The sequence below is a fragment of the Schistocerca serialis genome, chromosome 1, assembly GCF_023864345.2.
Source record: "Schistocerca serialis cubense isolate TAMUIC-IGC-003099 chromosome 1, iqSchSeri2.2, whole genome shotgun sequence".
In the NCBI taxonomy this organism is placed as follows: Eukaryota; Metazoa; Arthropoda; class Insecta; order Orthoptera; family Acrididae; genus Schistocerca; species Schistocerca serialis.
In genome coordinates this window covers 1242928169-1242942218 of record NC_064638.1, presented here as the reverse complement: position 1 = coordinate 1242942218, position 14050 = coordinate 1242928169, and the positions used below count along the sequence as shown (strand labels likewise).

At 42.5% G+C, this 14050-nt stretch overlaps 1 non-coding gene across 1 annotated transcript; it reads left to right on the top strand.

Annotated features, from left to right (window-relative positions):
* The first annotated feature begins 3169 nt into the window (after window positions 1-3169).
* Trnas-cga (transfer RNA serine (anticodon CGA)) lies at window positions 3170-3244 on the top strand. Its single transcript has one exon. It is a non-coding gene; the product is annotated as a tRNA-Ser (tRNA).
* The last annotated feature ends 10806 nt before the right edge of the window (window positions 3245-14050 follow it).

The window sequence follows — 14050 nt, the reverse complement described above, 5'->3', positions numbered from 1 at the left end:
TCAGATTTGAGATTAATTTACTGCACTTCTGCTGACTATTGATGCAGTCTTATCACCTAGATTAGCTTAAACTTGTGAATATGCAGTAAACACATAGACACAAAATAAATAATCATTTGTGTTATAACATAAAATGTAAGCTTGGGATAGTTTATTTGTTAAATTGATCCCATACTAATCACTAGTCTTTGTTTACAATATGACTTGCTTCAAACATAAGTGTGTGTGGCTATACGGTTGTAGCCCAGATCACTTATGTGATCTGGGGATGTAGATTTCTAGAAAAATGTTGCTGTAATGACAAACTGTGCAAAGAATTGAATTACATAGTTAATAGTAGCCAGTCATGCCTGTAGCAGCTGTTTACACAATATTATGTACAACTCTATGGTATCAAAAAATGGATGAAATTGAAGACAAATTTGTGTTTAGAAATTACCACCAGAAACAAGTTATCATTGCTACAAAGGGTAATGGAATTTTGTCAGCAATGTCTAATACTTTGGGGATCAGTGCAAGAGCAATAAGTAATTAAGGAGTGTGCTACTGCGGAAGATATTTAAGCGGAACCGTAATGCTGTGGGTTGTCTGTAAGAAGTGTCATATTTTAAGTTATTACTGAGGAAAAATCCCTCTTTCACTCTGTCACTGATATTGATGCAGTTTTTTCACGTATTTACTGCTCACCTTTGAAGAAGAGAATTCCTTATCATAGCATAGTGCCACTGAGAAATGCCTCACTACAAATACAGTTGTGGCAGAGGTTATGGGTTGCCATCACAAACAATAGCAGGTGCAGAATATTGCAAAGAAAGCTACACATGGTATGCTTACTATAGCAGGAAACAGTGCCCCATCATAGGAATGCATTACTGAAAATATCGTGCTACAAATTCTGTTGTGATAACAGTTATGGACTGACATTATAAACATTAACAGGTGCAGAGTTTTGCTAGGAAAGCCACATATGTTATGCTTATTTTTGCTGAAAAGAATGCCCATCACAGCAATTTATTTCTCAAAATGACTGACTACAAATAGTATTGTCATAAAAGTTATAGGTTTCCATTATAAACATTACCAGGTGCAGAGTATTGCTAGAAAAATGGCACACACAAAATTATGGTTTGGAGCACTTTCCCTCATAATTTAATATGTTAAGATATTTCTGGTATAAATAATGCAAAACTTTATTACATTGGGCCTCATGTATATAACTGTTACGGCACATACTCTGTATGTTCAGTTCAAAGTTAGAGTAACCAGGATGCTTTATTACTACTATTTTGATTCATTAACATCTACCTCATTGTTAAATCATTTAAGTAGAAATTGGCACCTGACATTATAGCTACAAGCCTGCAACTGACATGTAGCTTACTCATGTAAACAGCAGTCTTGCTATTTGTGGAATAATTCTGATTTTAAGTGGTTGGATGAAACTTAGTCCAGACCAAATAAGCTGTAAGCAGATATTAGACAAGACAACAATTAGAATAGTAGCAATCATCACTAACGGGACAAACACAGAGAAACAGTTTGAACTGTGAGACAACTTTAATACATTAGATAGAATACAAAACAGCAGAAAAAATTACAAAAATTCACTGTCACTGGAAAAAAATCACAGGTTACATTTTTCTCCTTCCAGTATTTTAGTGTTTCTTCTAGGGCCAGAATCTTTAAATTTTTCATCCTGAGCTCCTTCTTATGTTCAGCCTTCATCATGTGTAATTGGGTTTCCAGTAGTTCCATTCTCTTCTTGCACACATTTTCAATTACTGTTCCCGAACCTGATGGCTCTAGTTTTGGAGACATCCTGCGACGATGCCGTGTGTTTTTCGGTGTGCAAATGTTTTCTTTGGGTGGATCAGGAGACTGAGAAACAGGCTGCAGCTCGGTGACATGCACCAGAACGTTCTTTGATGTCTCTTTACTGTGTATTACGTCAGGTGTGTGGGAAGTGCTAGGGTGTGTGCACTCTGCTAACTCGATAACTGAAGCAGGTGACGTGTTCTCACTTCACTGCACTGCACTGCACTCCATGTTAACAACATCAACAATCTTAGTGAACTGTGCATCGGAATCGTATGCATTGAGAAACCAACAATTTCTAACAGTTTTTCCCGATCATGGATCTTGGTTTTTTGGGTAGGCTTCCCTCCCTCACACCCTCCCCCCTCCCACCTGTTTTATACACTTCCACCTTTTCTTTTGCAAGATATTTTCGAAGTCTTCTTTTCATTTTTTCATAACAGGTTTACAGCCTGTCACAGGATCTTTTTGTCACACCTGAAATTAAATAAATGTTGTAGTTTGTATTACTATAAATTAATTCTTATATTATTTACATTCATAAGTCCATTTTGCAACCTGAAGCTTTTAACGTATAACTGCAATAAAAATCTAAGATCTATATATTGCTGTTGTTTACATATCAGTTCATCAAAAACAAAGTGGTGTCGGCATATATGAAGAATACAGCACAGGACTAACTGAGAAACGTATGTTCACAATTTTCAACAAGAAAGCTTCAGTTAGTCACGTAGTATTTAGGTAACAGTAGCACGGCGTTCGGTTTTAAATTTAAAACAAACAGAACAATTCCAACCGTAAATGTACATAGCCCTATCACGTATTTCAGGGGTACCCCAATAACACTTCCAAATTGCAAACTAAAAGCCAGAGTGTGCCATATCCTACGCTTACGATGAACACAGAAAAGTTATTAACTTATGAGTAAACTTACCAGGAGCAGGATTAAACTGCGCCTCCACGTGGAACCACATTGCCTGTTTCTCTTTTAAGCAGCAGCCGTCAGTTTTCTTATTTTCAAGAACGGATGCATTTGCACCCACCAGTTCAAGAAGTACATCTATCTCGAAACTTCCTGGCAGATTAAAACTGTGTGCCCGACCGAGTCTCGAACTCGGGACCTTTGCCTTTCGCGGGCAACTGCTCTACCAACTGAGCTACCGAAGCACGACTCACGCCCGGTACTCACAGCTTTACTTCTGCCAGTACCTCGTCTCCTACCTTCCAAACTTTACAGAAGCTCTCCTACCTTCCAAACTTTACAGAAGCTCTCCTGCAGGAGAGCTTCTGTAAAGTTTGGAAGGTAGGAGACGAGGTACTGGCAGGTAAAGCTGTGAGTACCGGGCGTGAGTCGTGCTTCGGTAGCTCAGTTGGTAGAGCAGTTGCCCGCGAAAGGCAAAGGTCCCGAGTTCGAGTCTCGGTCGGGCACACAGTTTTAATCTGCCAGGAAGTTTCATATCAGCGCACACTCCGCTGCAGAGTGAAAATCTCATTCTGGAAACATCCCCCAGGCTGTGGCTAAGCCATGTCTCCGCAATATCCTTTCTTTCAGGAGTGCTAGTTCTGCAAGGTTCGCAGGAGAGCTTCTGTAAAGTTTGGAAGGTAGGAGACGAGGTACTGGCAGAAGTACAGCTGTGAGTACCGAGCGTGAGTCGTGCTTCGGTAGCTCAGTTGGTAGAGCAGTTGCCCGCGAAAGGCAAAGGTCCCGAGATCGAGTCTCGGTCGGGCACACAGTTTTAATCTGCTAGGAAGTTTCATATCAGCGTACACTCCGCTGCAGAGTGAAAATCTCATTCTGGAAACACCCCCCAGGCTGTGGCTAAGCCATGTCTCCGCAATATCCTTTCTTTCAGGAGTGCTAGTTCTGCAAGGTTCGCAGGAGAGCTTCTGTAAAGTTTGGAAGGTAGGAGACGAGGTACTGGCAGAAGTAAAGCTGTGAGTACCGGGCCTGAGTCGTGCTTCGGTAGCTCAGTTGGTAGAGCAGTTGCCCGCGAAAGGCAAAGGTCCCGAGATCGAGTCTCGGTCGGGCACACAGTTTTAATCTGCCAGGAAGTTTCATATCAGCGCACACTCCGCTGCAGAGTGAAAATCTCATTCTGGATACATCTATCTCGCACTTCGAGAAATTCGGTGTTCTTCTTTTAGTTTCCATTATTCTCCAAAAAAATAAACAGATCAGAAATAGGTACCGAGGTACGTATACACACTTCTACTTGTCGACGGAAAACACAGCAAAGAGAGGATGTGCCACCAGCGATTATCTGTGCAATTTCATGTTTACTAACATCTTTGTGTCGCCAGGTCACGTTCCATTGAATGCACAGAGTTTACCGCGGTCAAATGCACGGTTGGCTGACCAGCAATTAACGTTGGTGCACTGCGGAAACATTTTAAACACGATTTACTTTTAACCATGATCGCGGGAACTTGGTTATCATGCTTTTCGACCGAGGTTGGTGCTCTCGACCATAAGTGTAGGAAAGGAAATTGCTGTATTAATTGATCAAGAGACCCTTAACGACAAGTCATTCATCTCTAAAAGCACCGTGATTGTTAAACAGTGCCATCCAAACTAAGCACCTGGTTAACTTCCGAAAAGCATTTGACACGGTGCAACATTGCCGACTATTAACAAAGATGCGAGCATATGGATTAAGTTCTGAGATATGTGTGTGGCTCAAACTTTTTAAGGTAACAGGAACCAGTACTTTGTCCTAAATTTCAAGTATTCATCGAAGACAAGGATATCGTGATGACTGCCCCAGTCGCGCCGATTAAATATCTAGACCTAACGTTGCAAAGCGACATGAAATGGAACGAGCACACATGGGCCTAGCAGGGAAAGCGAACTGTCAACTTCGGTTTACTGGGATTGTTTTTGGAAAGGATACCGCGTACAGTTCATTTCTGTGGTCCATTCTTGAGTACTGTTCGACTGTTTGGCATCCACCTCATATGGTATTAAAGGAAGACATGGAAGCAATTCCGCGGCGTGCTGTTAGATTTGTTACCGGCAGAATCGATTAGCAGGCGAGTATTGCGATAATGCTACGTCAAGTCAAATAGGAATCCCTCTTGGGAAGAGACGTTCTTTTCGCGAAATGGTATCGAGTAAGTTTGCACAGCCGGAATTTGCGACAGACTTCAGAACGATCCTACTACCACCAAAACACATCACGTGTAAATACCACGAAGACAAAGTGGAAAAATCAGGGCTCCTACGTTACCCTACTTGCGAGTGCAACTGGAAAGGGAAGAACTGGCAGTGTTAAATGCCATACCCCTTCAAGCTCCATATGGTGGCTTGCGTAGGAGGTCAGTGGAAATGGGTGTAGATTTCAAATTTACTGTTAATGTAGAAAAACGTGACTTTCTCCAATACATGGTTAAACGCCTACGTCCTTCCTTGCAACACTGGGGAATTTTCCTTTGTAGTATCATCTGTCGAAGCTCCAGCAACCTCTTCCAGTTACTGTTTCTATTACTTTCCTTTTAGGGTAAACGCCAAAATGCATTCAAAGTGATCCGGTGTACAGTCATTAGTACATTTCTACAAATTCCTCCGCTCTCCTGAAGGCATTCTTTTACATGACGGTGTCGATGTCAACGATCGACCGACAATCAGTTACACATTGTAGCAGTGTATCTAGGACTAGTTGCACGTTTGGTGTACAGTTGTCGTAAAACTGGGATAAACGCTCTGATTGGGCTATGAAACACAGCATAAAGAACTGACCACAGAAGCATTAAATCATGTGTCGCAACTCACAAAAAACAATAAATGCCTTAATATGATGGAATTACTGGCGAGTAATGGCGTGACACTACTGCAAGCTGCAATAACACCCTTACTTCAAATCACAGTAAAAGGCGTTCCCTGTATTCCTCAGGAATTATCTGCTCTCTGTTCCTATCCGAATTTAGCATTCAGTAGTAATATTTTTCCTAGGGAAGCTTTCTTCCTCCAACACTGTTAACTTGTACAGTAACAAGGCTTGCCCCTCATTTGTGCATGCCGTCGATGCGGCCCTCTCGAGCCAGCATAAGAAAGGACTTGAATGACGACTTTCTTCTTCTCTTACCGACCTGAGAGAGTATAACGAAGCCAACATACTGAAGACAAATCCTAGCAAAGCAGAAGTCAGCGCCTTCCACCTCCGCAACACACGTGCCAACCACAAGTTCCGAATTTCCTGGGGCGGAATTCCTCTCACTCACAGTTCTGCCAGTCAATGCCTCGGTCTTATCTACATCCACATGCACATCATACTCCGCAAGCCACCTAATAGTGTGTGGTGGATGGTACTTTCGGTATCACTATCTGATGCTTCCAACCCCGTTCCACTCGTGGGAAGAATGATTGTCGGTAAGCCTCTGTATTGGCTCTAATACCTCGAATTTTCTCCTCATGGTCAGTATGTGGTGGGAAGTAATATGTTGTCCAACTCCTCCTGAAAAATGCTGTCCCGCAATTTCAATAGAAAATCTCTCCGTGATGCACAACGCCTCTCTTGTAAGGTCTGCCTGTGGAGTTTGTTTAGCCGTCCGAAGTGGTCGTGCGGTTCTAGGCGCTGCAGTCTGGAACCGCGAGACCGCTACGGTCGCAGGTTCGAAGCCTGCCTCGGGCATGGATGTGTGTGATGTCCTTAGGTTGGTTAGGTTTAACTAGTTCTAGGTTCTAGGGGACTAATGACCTCAGAAGTTGAGTCCCATAGTGCTCAGAGCCATTTGAACCATTTTTGAGTTTGTTTAGCATCTCCGTAACGCTCTCTCGCCAGCTAAACGATGCCGTGATGAAACGCGCCGCTCTTAGTTCGATCTTCTCTATCTCCTCTCTCAGTCTTACCTGATACGGGTCCCAGATAGATGAACAGTACTCAGGAATCGGGCGAACAAGCGCGTTATAAGCCACTTCTTTCGTGGATGAGTTACATTTCCTTACGATTCTTACGATGAATCTCTTAACGTGCAAGAAATTCCGCACAGACGGTCCTTCGTTGCTGTTGGTGATCTGTTTGGTGATGAGGAACCCAGCGGGCACACACCTTTTAGTACGCCATATGGTGGACGAGTACGTCAGCGCTACCGATAGATAAGCCCGGTTGTGCAGCGAAGTATTCGATTGTGGTCCGTCGATCACCTCGTATGAGACTGTCCGCACGTTCCAACAATACAAGGAGTAATCAGCTGTGTGCTGCCGGCTGCCACGCCAGAGGTCAGACAAGTATGCTCGACCTTGTTATGATGATGACGGATGCCCAGCCCGACTATTCACCATGCTTTCCTTCACCGCGAGGTCGCCATAGACATTATGCAAGCGCCTTTGTATATCCGCGATCATTTTGTTTTCCGTCAAAAGAACCACAATTAAATCGCTCTTTGGAACTCACCTCCGTTGAAAACACCATTTTGTAGCCTACATACAGCGTCTCTAACTATCTGGAGTTGATGAAACAAGGGAGGCTGAAGCGGGTATATTGCACAATGTCCCACAACCAAATTTCGAATTTTTTCGGCCGAAACTGGCCGAGAAAAAAAAGTGTTGCATTACATATTGAACGCCCTCGTAGATATGTGTGACCGTCCTCCTGAATACGAGTGTAGTGTCCCATCGGTGGGCCGGCCGCGGTGGACGAGCGGTTCTAGGCACTTCAGTCCGGAACCGCGAGACTGCTACGGTCGCAGGTTCGAATCCTGCCTCGGGCATGGATGTGTATGATGTCCTCAGGTTAGTTAGGATTAAGTAGTTCTACGTTCTAGGGGACCGATGACCTCAGATTGTAAGTCCCATAGTGCTCAGAGCCATTTGAACCATTTATTTTGTAAGTAGGCCGTTTAGGTTTTTATATTGGTAACGCCACGTAGCGCTCTGTATGAAAATCACTGGCTGTGCTGTGTGCAGTCTGTGGCTGGTTGGCATTGTTGGAATATTCGCTATTGTAGTGTTGGGCAGTTGGATGTGAACAGCGCGTAGCTTTGGGCAGTTGGAGGTGAGCCGCCAGCAGTGGTGGATGTGGGGAGAGAGATGGCGTAGTTTTGAGAGCGAATGATGTGGACGTGTGTCCATCAGAGACAGTAAATTTGTAAGACTGGTTGTCATGAACTGATATATATATATATATATATATATATATATATATATATATATATATATAATGACTTTTGAACGCTATTAAGGTAAATACATTGTTTGTTCTCCATCAAAATCTTTCATTTGCTAACTATGCCTATCAGTAGTTAGTGCCTTCAGCAGTTTGTTTAGAATCTTTTATTTAGCTGGCAGTATTGGCGCTCGCTGTTTTGCAGTAGTTCGAGTAGCGAAGATTTTTGTGAGGTAAGTGATTCATGAACGGTATAGGTTATTGTCAGTCAGGGCCATTCTTTTGTAGGGATTATTGAAAGTCAGATTGCGTAGCGCTAAAAATATTGTGTACCAGTTTAGTGTTGATCAGAATAAGTAAAGAGAGAAATGTCTGAGTACGTTCAGTTCTGCTCAGCTGTTTGAAAATCAAATAACGTAAGAGGTTTATTAGCACAGTAATTCATAAATTTTTCTAAGGGGATGTTTCAATTTTGCTTTCAGTGGGCTGCCTACTTCTGCTCAGAGTCAACACTCTGAGATAACTCAGAAAAATGCATTAACATGCCCAGTAGTAACTAGAAAAAAATGTGCTTCGATAGGGACAGAACTCTTACTCCAGAATTCAGGTGGCATTTTCGATTTCTCGGACGAGCATGGCTGACCCGGAGCGTAAATAAACAGTGTCGGCGCGGTGCGTTGGCAGGCTGTATAAATGGCACCAGCAACGGATTTACGTTCGCCAAGTAAATAGCGAGCGGAGCGCAGCTTTCGTCGCGTCCCTTCCCGGTCCCGTTTCGGCAGCGCCGGGGTTGACCTCTTTGCGGAGATTCGCCGAGTAGGAACGCGCACGGGCGCTGCTAATTATAATTGCCTGGCCGTGTGACAGCGGCCGGGTGGGCGCCGATGACGTGAAAGCGGTGAGGGGCGAAGGTGGAGGGGGTGGAGGGCCGGCGGGGGAGGTGGAGGTGGCGGGGGAGGTGGGGGCGGCAGGCGCGGCGCGCCCGCCCCCACAATTCTGCTGCGCCTCTTTCTATAAAGACAGCGGAACGCAGCCGAGCGCATGGCACTCTTTCACTGGAAGGCAGAATCTTCCGTGGAAGGTTTCTCTCACATTGACGGACGAAATCTGATACAAAATGTTACTGATTGAGTTCTGAGTGAGCACCAAAGCCTCTACAATTTCAAAGAACGACATCATTTCAATCGGGATGTTAGTTTGAATGAGAATTTTACTCAGCATTACTGTTCAGTTCCTAGTGTGCGGCCATTTTCAAATAAATGGATGTAGACTATGTTGAAACAGGTCCATTTCGAATATCAAACGTTGATAAAGAACATACTGTACGATGTTCTAAACTTGTGCCGTCCCATCACTACCTCATCTTTGTCTCATACTGGATACAATTTGAGTGAATGTCGCCGATATCGTGAATTTGACGAATAATTTGGCAAAAAAGTATTCTTTTCTATCGTCATTTCAGAAATTTTCATAAAACTCAATTATTGATTGATTGATTACTACCAGCGACGGTGTTTAAATGCATAGTTATTATAAATCTCTCTCTCTCTCTCTCTCTCTCTCTCTCTCTCTCTCTCTCTCTGTGTGTGTGTGTGTGTGTGTGTGTGTATTCCACATTTCCTCCTAAGCCACAGCACTGATTTTAGCCAAACTTGGTACATATGTCCTTCACCGTTTGAGAACAATCTTTGTCTGCGTACGAACCACCCATCTATTATAGTTCAGGAAATAGGGCGTCCTAAATAATTAGGTGAGTGAAAAACTGCCACCTCATGCTTTACGTTTAAATTTAGTACTTTTGTGCTACTACCTCTATTCACAATAAATTTCAAAAAATGTTCAAATGTGTGTGAGTTCTTAAGGGACCAAGCTGCAGAGGTGATCGGTCCCTAGTCCCTAGACTTACACACAACTTTTTTTTTTTTTTTGGTCATCAGTCTACTGACTAGTTTGATGCGGCCCGCCACGAATTCCTTTTCTGTGCTAACCTCTTCATCTCAGAGTAGCACTTGCAACCTACGTCCTCAATTATTTGCTTCACATATTCCAATCTCTGTCTTCCTCTACAGTTTTTGCCCTCTACAGCTCCCTCTAATACCATGGAAGTCATTCCCTCATGTCTTAGCAGATGTCCTATCATCCTGTCCCTTCTCCTTATCAGTGTTTTCCACATATTCTTTTCCTCTCCGATTCTGCGTAGAACCTCCTCATGCCTTACCTTATCAGTCCACCTCATTTTCAACATTCGTCTATAGCACCACATCTCAAATGCTTTGATTCTCTTCTGTTCCGGTTTTCCCACAGTCCATGTTTCACTACCATACAATGCTGTACTCCAGACGTACATCCTCAGAAATTTCTTCCTCAAATTAAGGACGGTATTTGATATTAGTAGACTTCTCTTGGCCAGAAATGCCATTTTTGCCATAGCGAGTCTGCTTTTGATGTCCTCCTTGCTCCGTCCGTCAATGGTTATTTTACTGCCTAGGTAGCAGAACTCCTTAACTTCATTGACTTCGTGACCATCAATCCTGATGTTAAGTTTCTCGCTGTTCTCATTTCCACTACTTCTCATTACCTTCGTCTTTCTCCGATTTACTCTCAAACCATACTGTGTACTCATTAGACTGTTCATTAAGTTCAGCAGATCATTTAATTCTCCTTCACTTTCACTCAGGATAGCAATGTCATCAGCGAATCGTATCATCGATATCCTTTCCCCTTGTATTTTAATTCCACTCCTGAACCTTCCTTTTATTTCCATCATTGCTTCCTCGATGTACAGGTTGAAGAGTAGGGGCGAAAGGCTACAGCCTTGTCTCACACCCTTCTTAATACGAGCACTTCGTTCTTGATCGTTGTAACCTCCCCACAGAAATAAAGGTCAATGATAATAAAAATGAACCAAATGTTAACTCCCCACAAAATATCGTTAAATTGAAATGAAGGCAAGCGTAACCTCCCCACAAAATTAAAGTTTAACAATAATGCAAAATGGAACCATGCGTAACGTCCTCACACAAAAATTAAGGAATGAAGATTGATCATAAATCCACAATAATATTAATTAGATAATGAACCATGAATCGTATCTAACATCTCAACAGAAATAATTAAACCTGATAAATTTCATAAGGACAGCAGCGCTGACCTTCGGCCCTATGAAATAATTAAACCTGATAAATTTTATAAGGACAGCAGCGCTGACCTTCGGCCCTGTATTCTGAATAACAAAAGCAAAATTCTTACCTCAATAAACTGCAACTATATCTGCTCTTATCTATCGACACAGCTTCGTGCAATGCTGGCCTATATTAAATTTTGATTCTTGGAGGAAATGCATAGGAAATATTCTTTAAATTGAAATGAGTGTCTTTCTTTAAAAGAATTACTTCATAAAAAAATATTATTGGGGCGTTTTTTTAAACAAATTAATTACAATTAACATACATTACTAGATGTGCGCAATGCTGCGTCTTTACCTTCTAAAACAGTACATATCGTCCCGAATCGTGACCAGAGTCGCGAGAAGAGCACGCCGCCGACGCATGCCGACTTCTGCTCAGTATAACCGTCCACTCGCTACTACTACTGCCGACTGACTACAACTGACGAGAGTACAACTGCTCCTGCCGACTCGCTACATGGTACTACTGTTCGTGCCGACTCGCAACACGCAACTGCTGTCGTCTCGCGCGGTCAAGCGCAGACAACCAACGATAAATAACTCTCTGGTCAGAGATTCTGTCATGCCTCGCCATCGCTGGTAATGAATACATACGTGTTTCATCATCCACTCGTATTATTCCCTCTTGGTTGTTGTACATATTGTATATGACCCGTCTCTCCCTATAGCTTACCCCTACTTTTTTCAGAATCTCGAACAGCTTGCACCATTTTATATTGTCGAATGCTTTTTCCAGGTCGGCAAATCCTATGAAAGTGTCTTGATTTTTTTTTAGCCTTGCTTCCATTATAAGCCGTAACGTCAGAACTACCTCTCTCGTCCCTTTACTTTTCCTAAAGCCAAACTGATCGTCACCTAGCGCATCCTCAATTTTCTTTTCCATTCTTCTGTACATTATTCTTGTAAGCAGCTTCGATGCATGAGCTGTTAAGCTGATTGTGCGATAATTCTCGCACTTGTCAGCTCTTGCCGTCTTCGGAGTTGTGTGGATAATGCTTTTCCGAAAGTCAGATGGTATATCGCCAGACTCATATATTCTACACACCAAAGAGAATAGTCGTTTTGTTGCCACTTCCCCCAATGATTTTAGAAATTCTGACGGAATGTTATCTATCCCTTCTGCCTTATTTGACCGTAAGTCCTCCAAAGCTCTTTTAAATTCCGATTCTAATACTGGATCCCCTATCTCTTCTAAATCGACTCCTGTTTCTTCTTCTATCATATCAGACAAATCTTCACCCTCATAGAGGCTTTCAATGTATTCTTTCCACCTATCTGCTCTCTCCTCTGCATTTTACAGTGGAATTCCCGTTGCACTCTTAATGTTACCACCGTTGCCTTTAATGTCACCAAAGGTGGTTTTGACTTGCCTGTATGCTGAGTCTGTCCTTCCGACAATCGTATCTTTCTCGATGTCTTCACATTTTTCCTGCAGCCATTTCGTCTTAGCTTCCCTGCACTTCCTATATATTTCATTCCTCAGCGACTTTTATTTCTGTATTCCTGATTTTCCCGGAACATGTTTGTACTTCCTCCTTTCATCAATCAACTGAAGTATTTCTTCTGTTACCCATGGTTTCTTCGCAGCTGCCTTTTTTGTACCTATGTTTTCCTTCCCAAATTCTGTGATGGCCATTTTTAGAGATGTCCATTCCTCTTCAACTGTACTGCCTACTGCACTATTCCTTATTGCTGTATCTATAGCGTTAGAGAACTTCAAACGTATCTCGTCATTCCTTAGTACTTCCGTATCCCACCTCTTTGCGTATTGATTCTTCCTGACTAATGTCTTGAACTTCAGCCTACTCTTCATCACTACTATATTGTGATCTGAGTCTATATCTGCTCCTGGGTACGCCTTACAATCCAGTATCTGATTTCGGAATCTCTGTCCGACCATGATGTAATCTAATTGAAATCTTCCCGTATCTCCCGGCCTTTTCCAAGTATACCTCCTCCTCTTGTGATTCTTGAACAGGGTATTCGCTATTACTAGCTGAAACTTGTTACAGAACTCAATAAGTCTTTCTCCTCTTTCATTCCTTCTCCCAAGCCCATATTCTGCTGTAACTTTTTCTGTAACTCCTTCCCATACAACTGCATTCCAGTCGCCCAGGACTATTAGATTTTCGCCCCCCTTTACATACTGCATTACCCTTTCAATATCCTCATACACTTTCTCTATCTGTTCATCTTCAGCTTGCGACGTCGGCATGTATACCTGAACTATCGTTGTCGGTGTTGGTCTGCTGTCGATTCTGATTAGAACAACCCAGTCACTGAACTGTTCACAGTAACACACCCTCTGCCCTACCTTCCTATTCATAACGAATCCTACACCTGTTATACCATTTTCTGCTGCTGTTGATATTACCCGATACTCATCTGACCAGAAATCCTTGTCTTCCTTCCACTTCACTTCACTGACAGCTACTATATCTAGATTGAGCCTTTGCATTTCCCTTTTCAAATTTTCTAGTTTCCCTACCACGTTCAAGCTTCTGACATTCCACGCCCCGACTCGTAGAACGTTACCCTTTCGTTGATTATTCAATCTTTTTCTCATGGTAACCTCCCCCTTAAAGTAACCTATGCTAAGAACAACACAGTAAATTTCTCAGACGGTATCCGCACATGCCTCTAAACGCACACACAAAATTTTATCGCTGTACAACACATAGTTAACGAAATACGACGTCGTAAACAATAAGATGCGTGAAAAACGGCCACGTTGTCCATGACGTTTAATCTTGTTACTTCTTTGCTATTAACCCTTATTAGCAAAACGTTTTGAAGACAGTATCTACACAAATATATCATTGTACGACACATTTTTAAAGAGAAATGAGGTCATAAGCTGAGGTGCGCGAAAAAAATGTCGCATTCTGCGTGAAATTTAATATATTTTTATTCCTTACTACTAATACCCTCCTACACTCCGATCGAC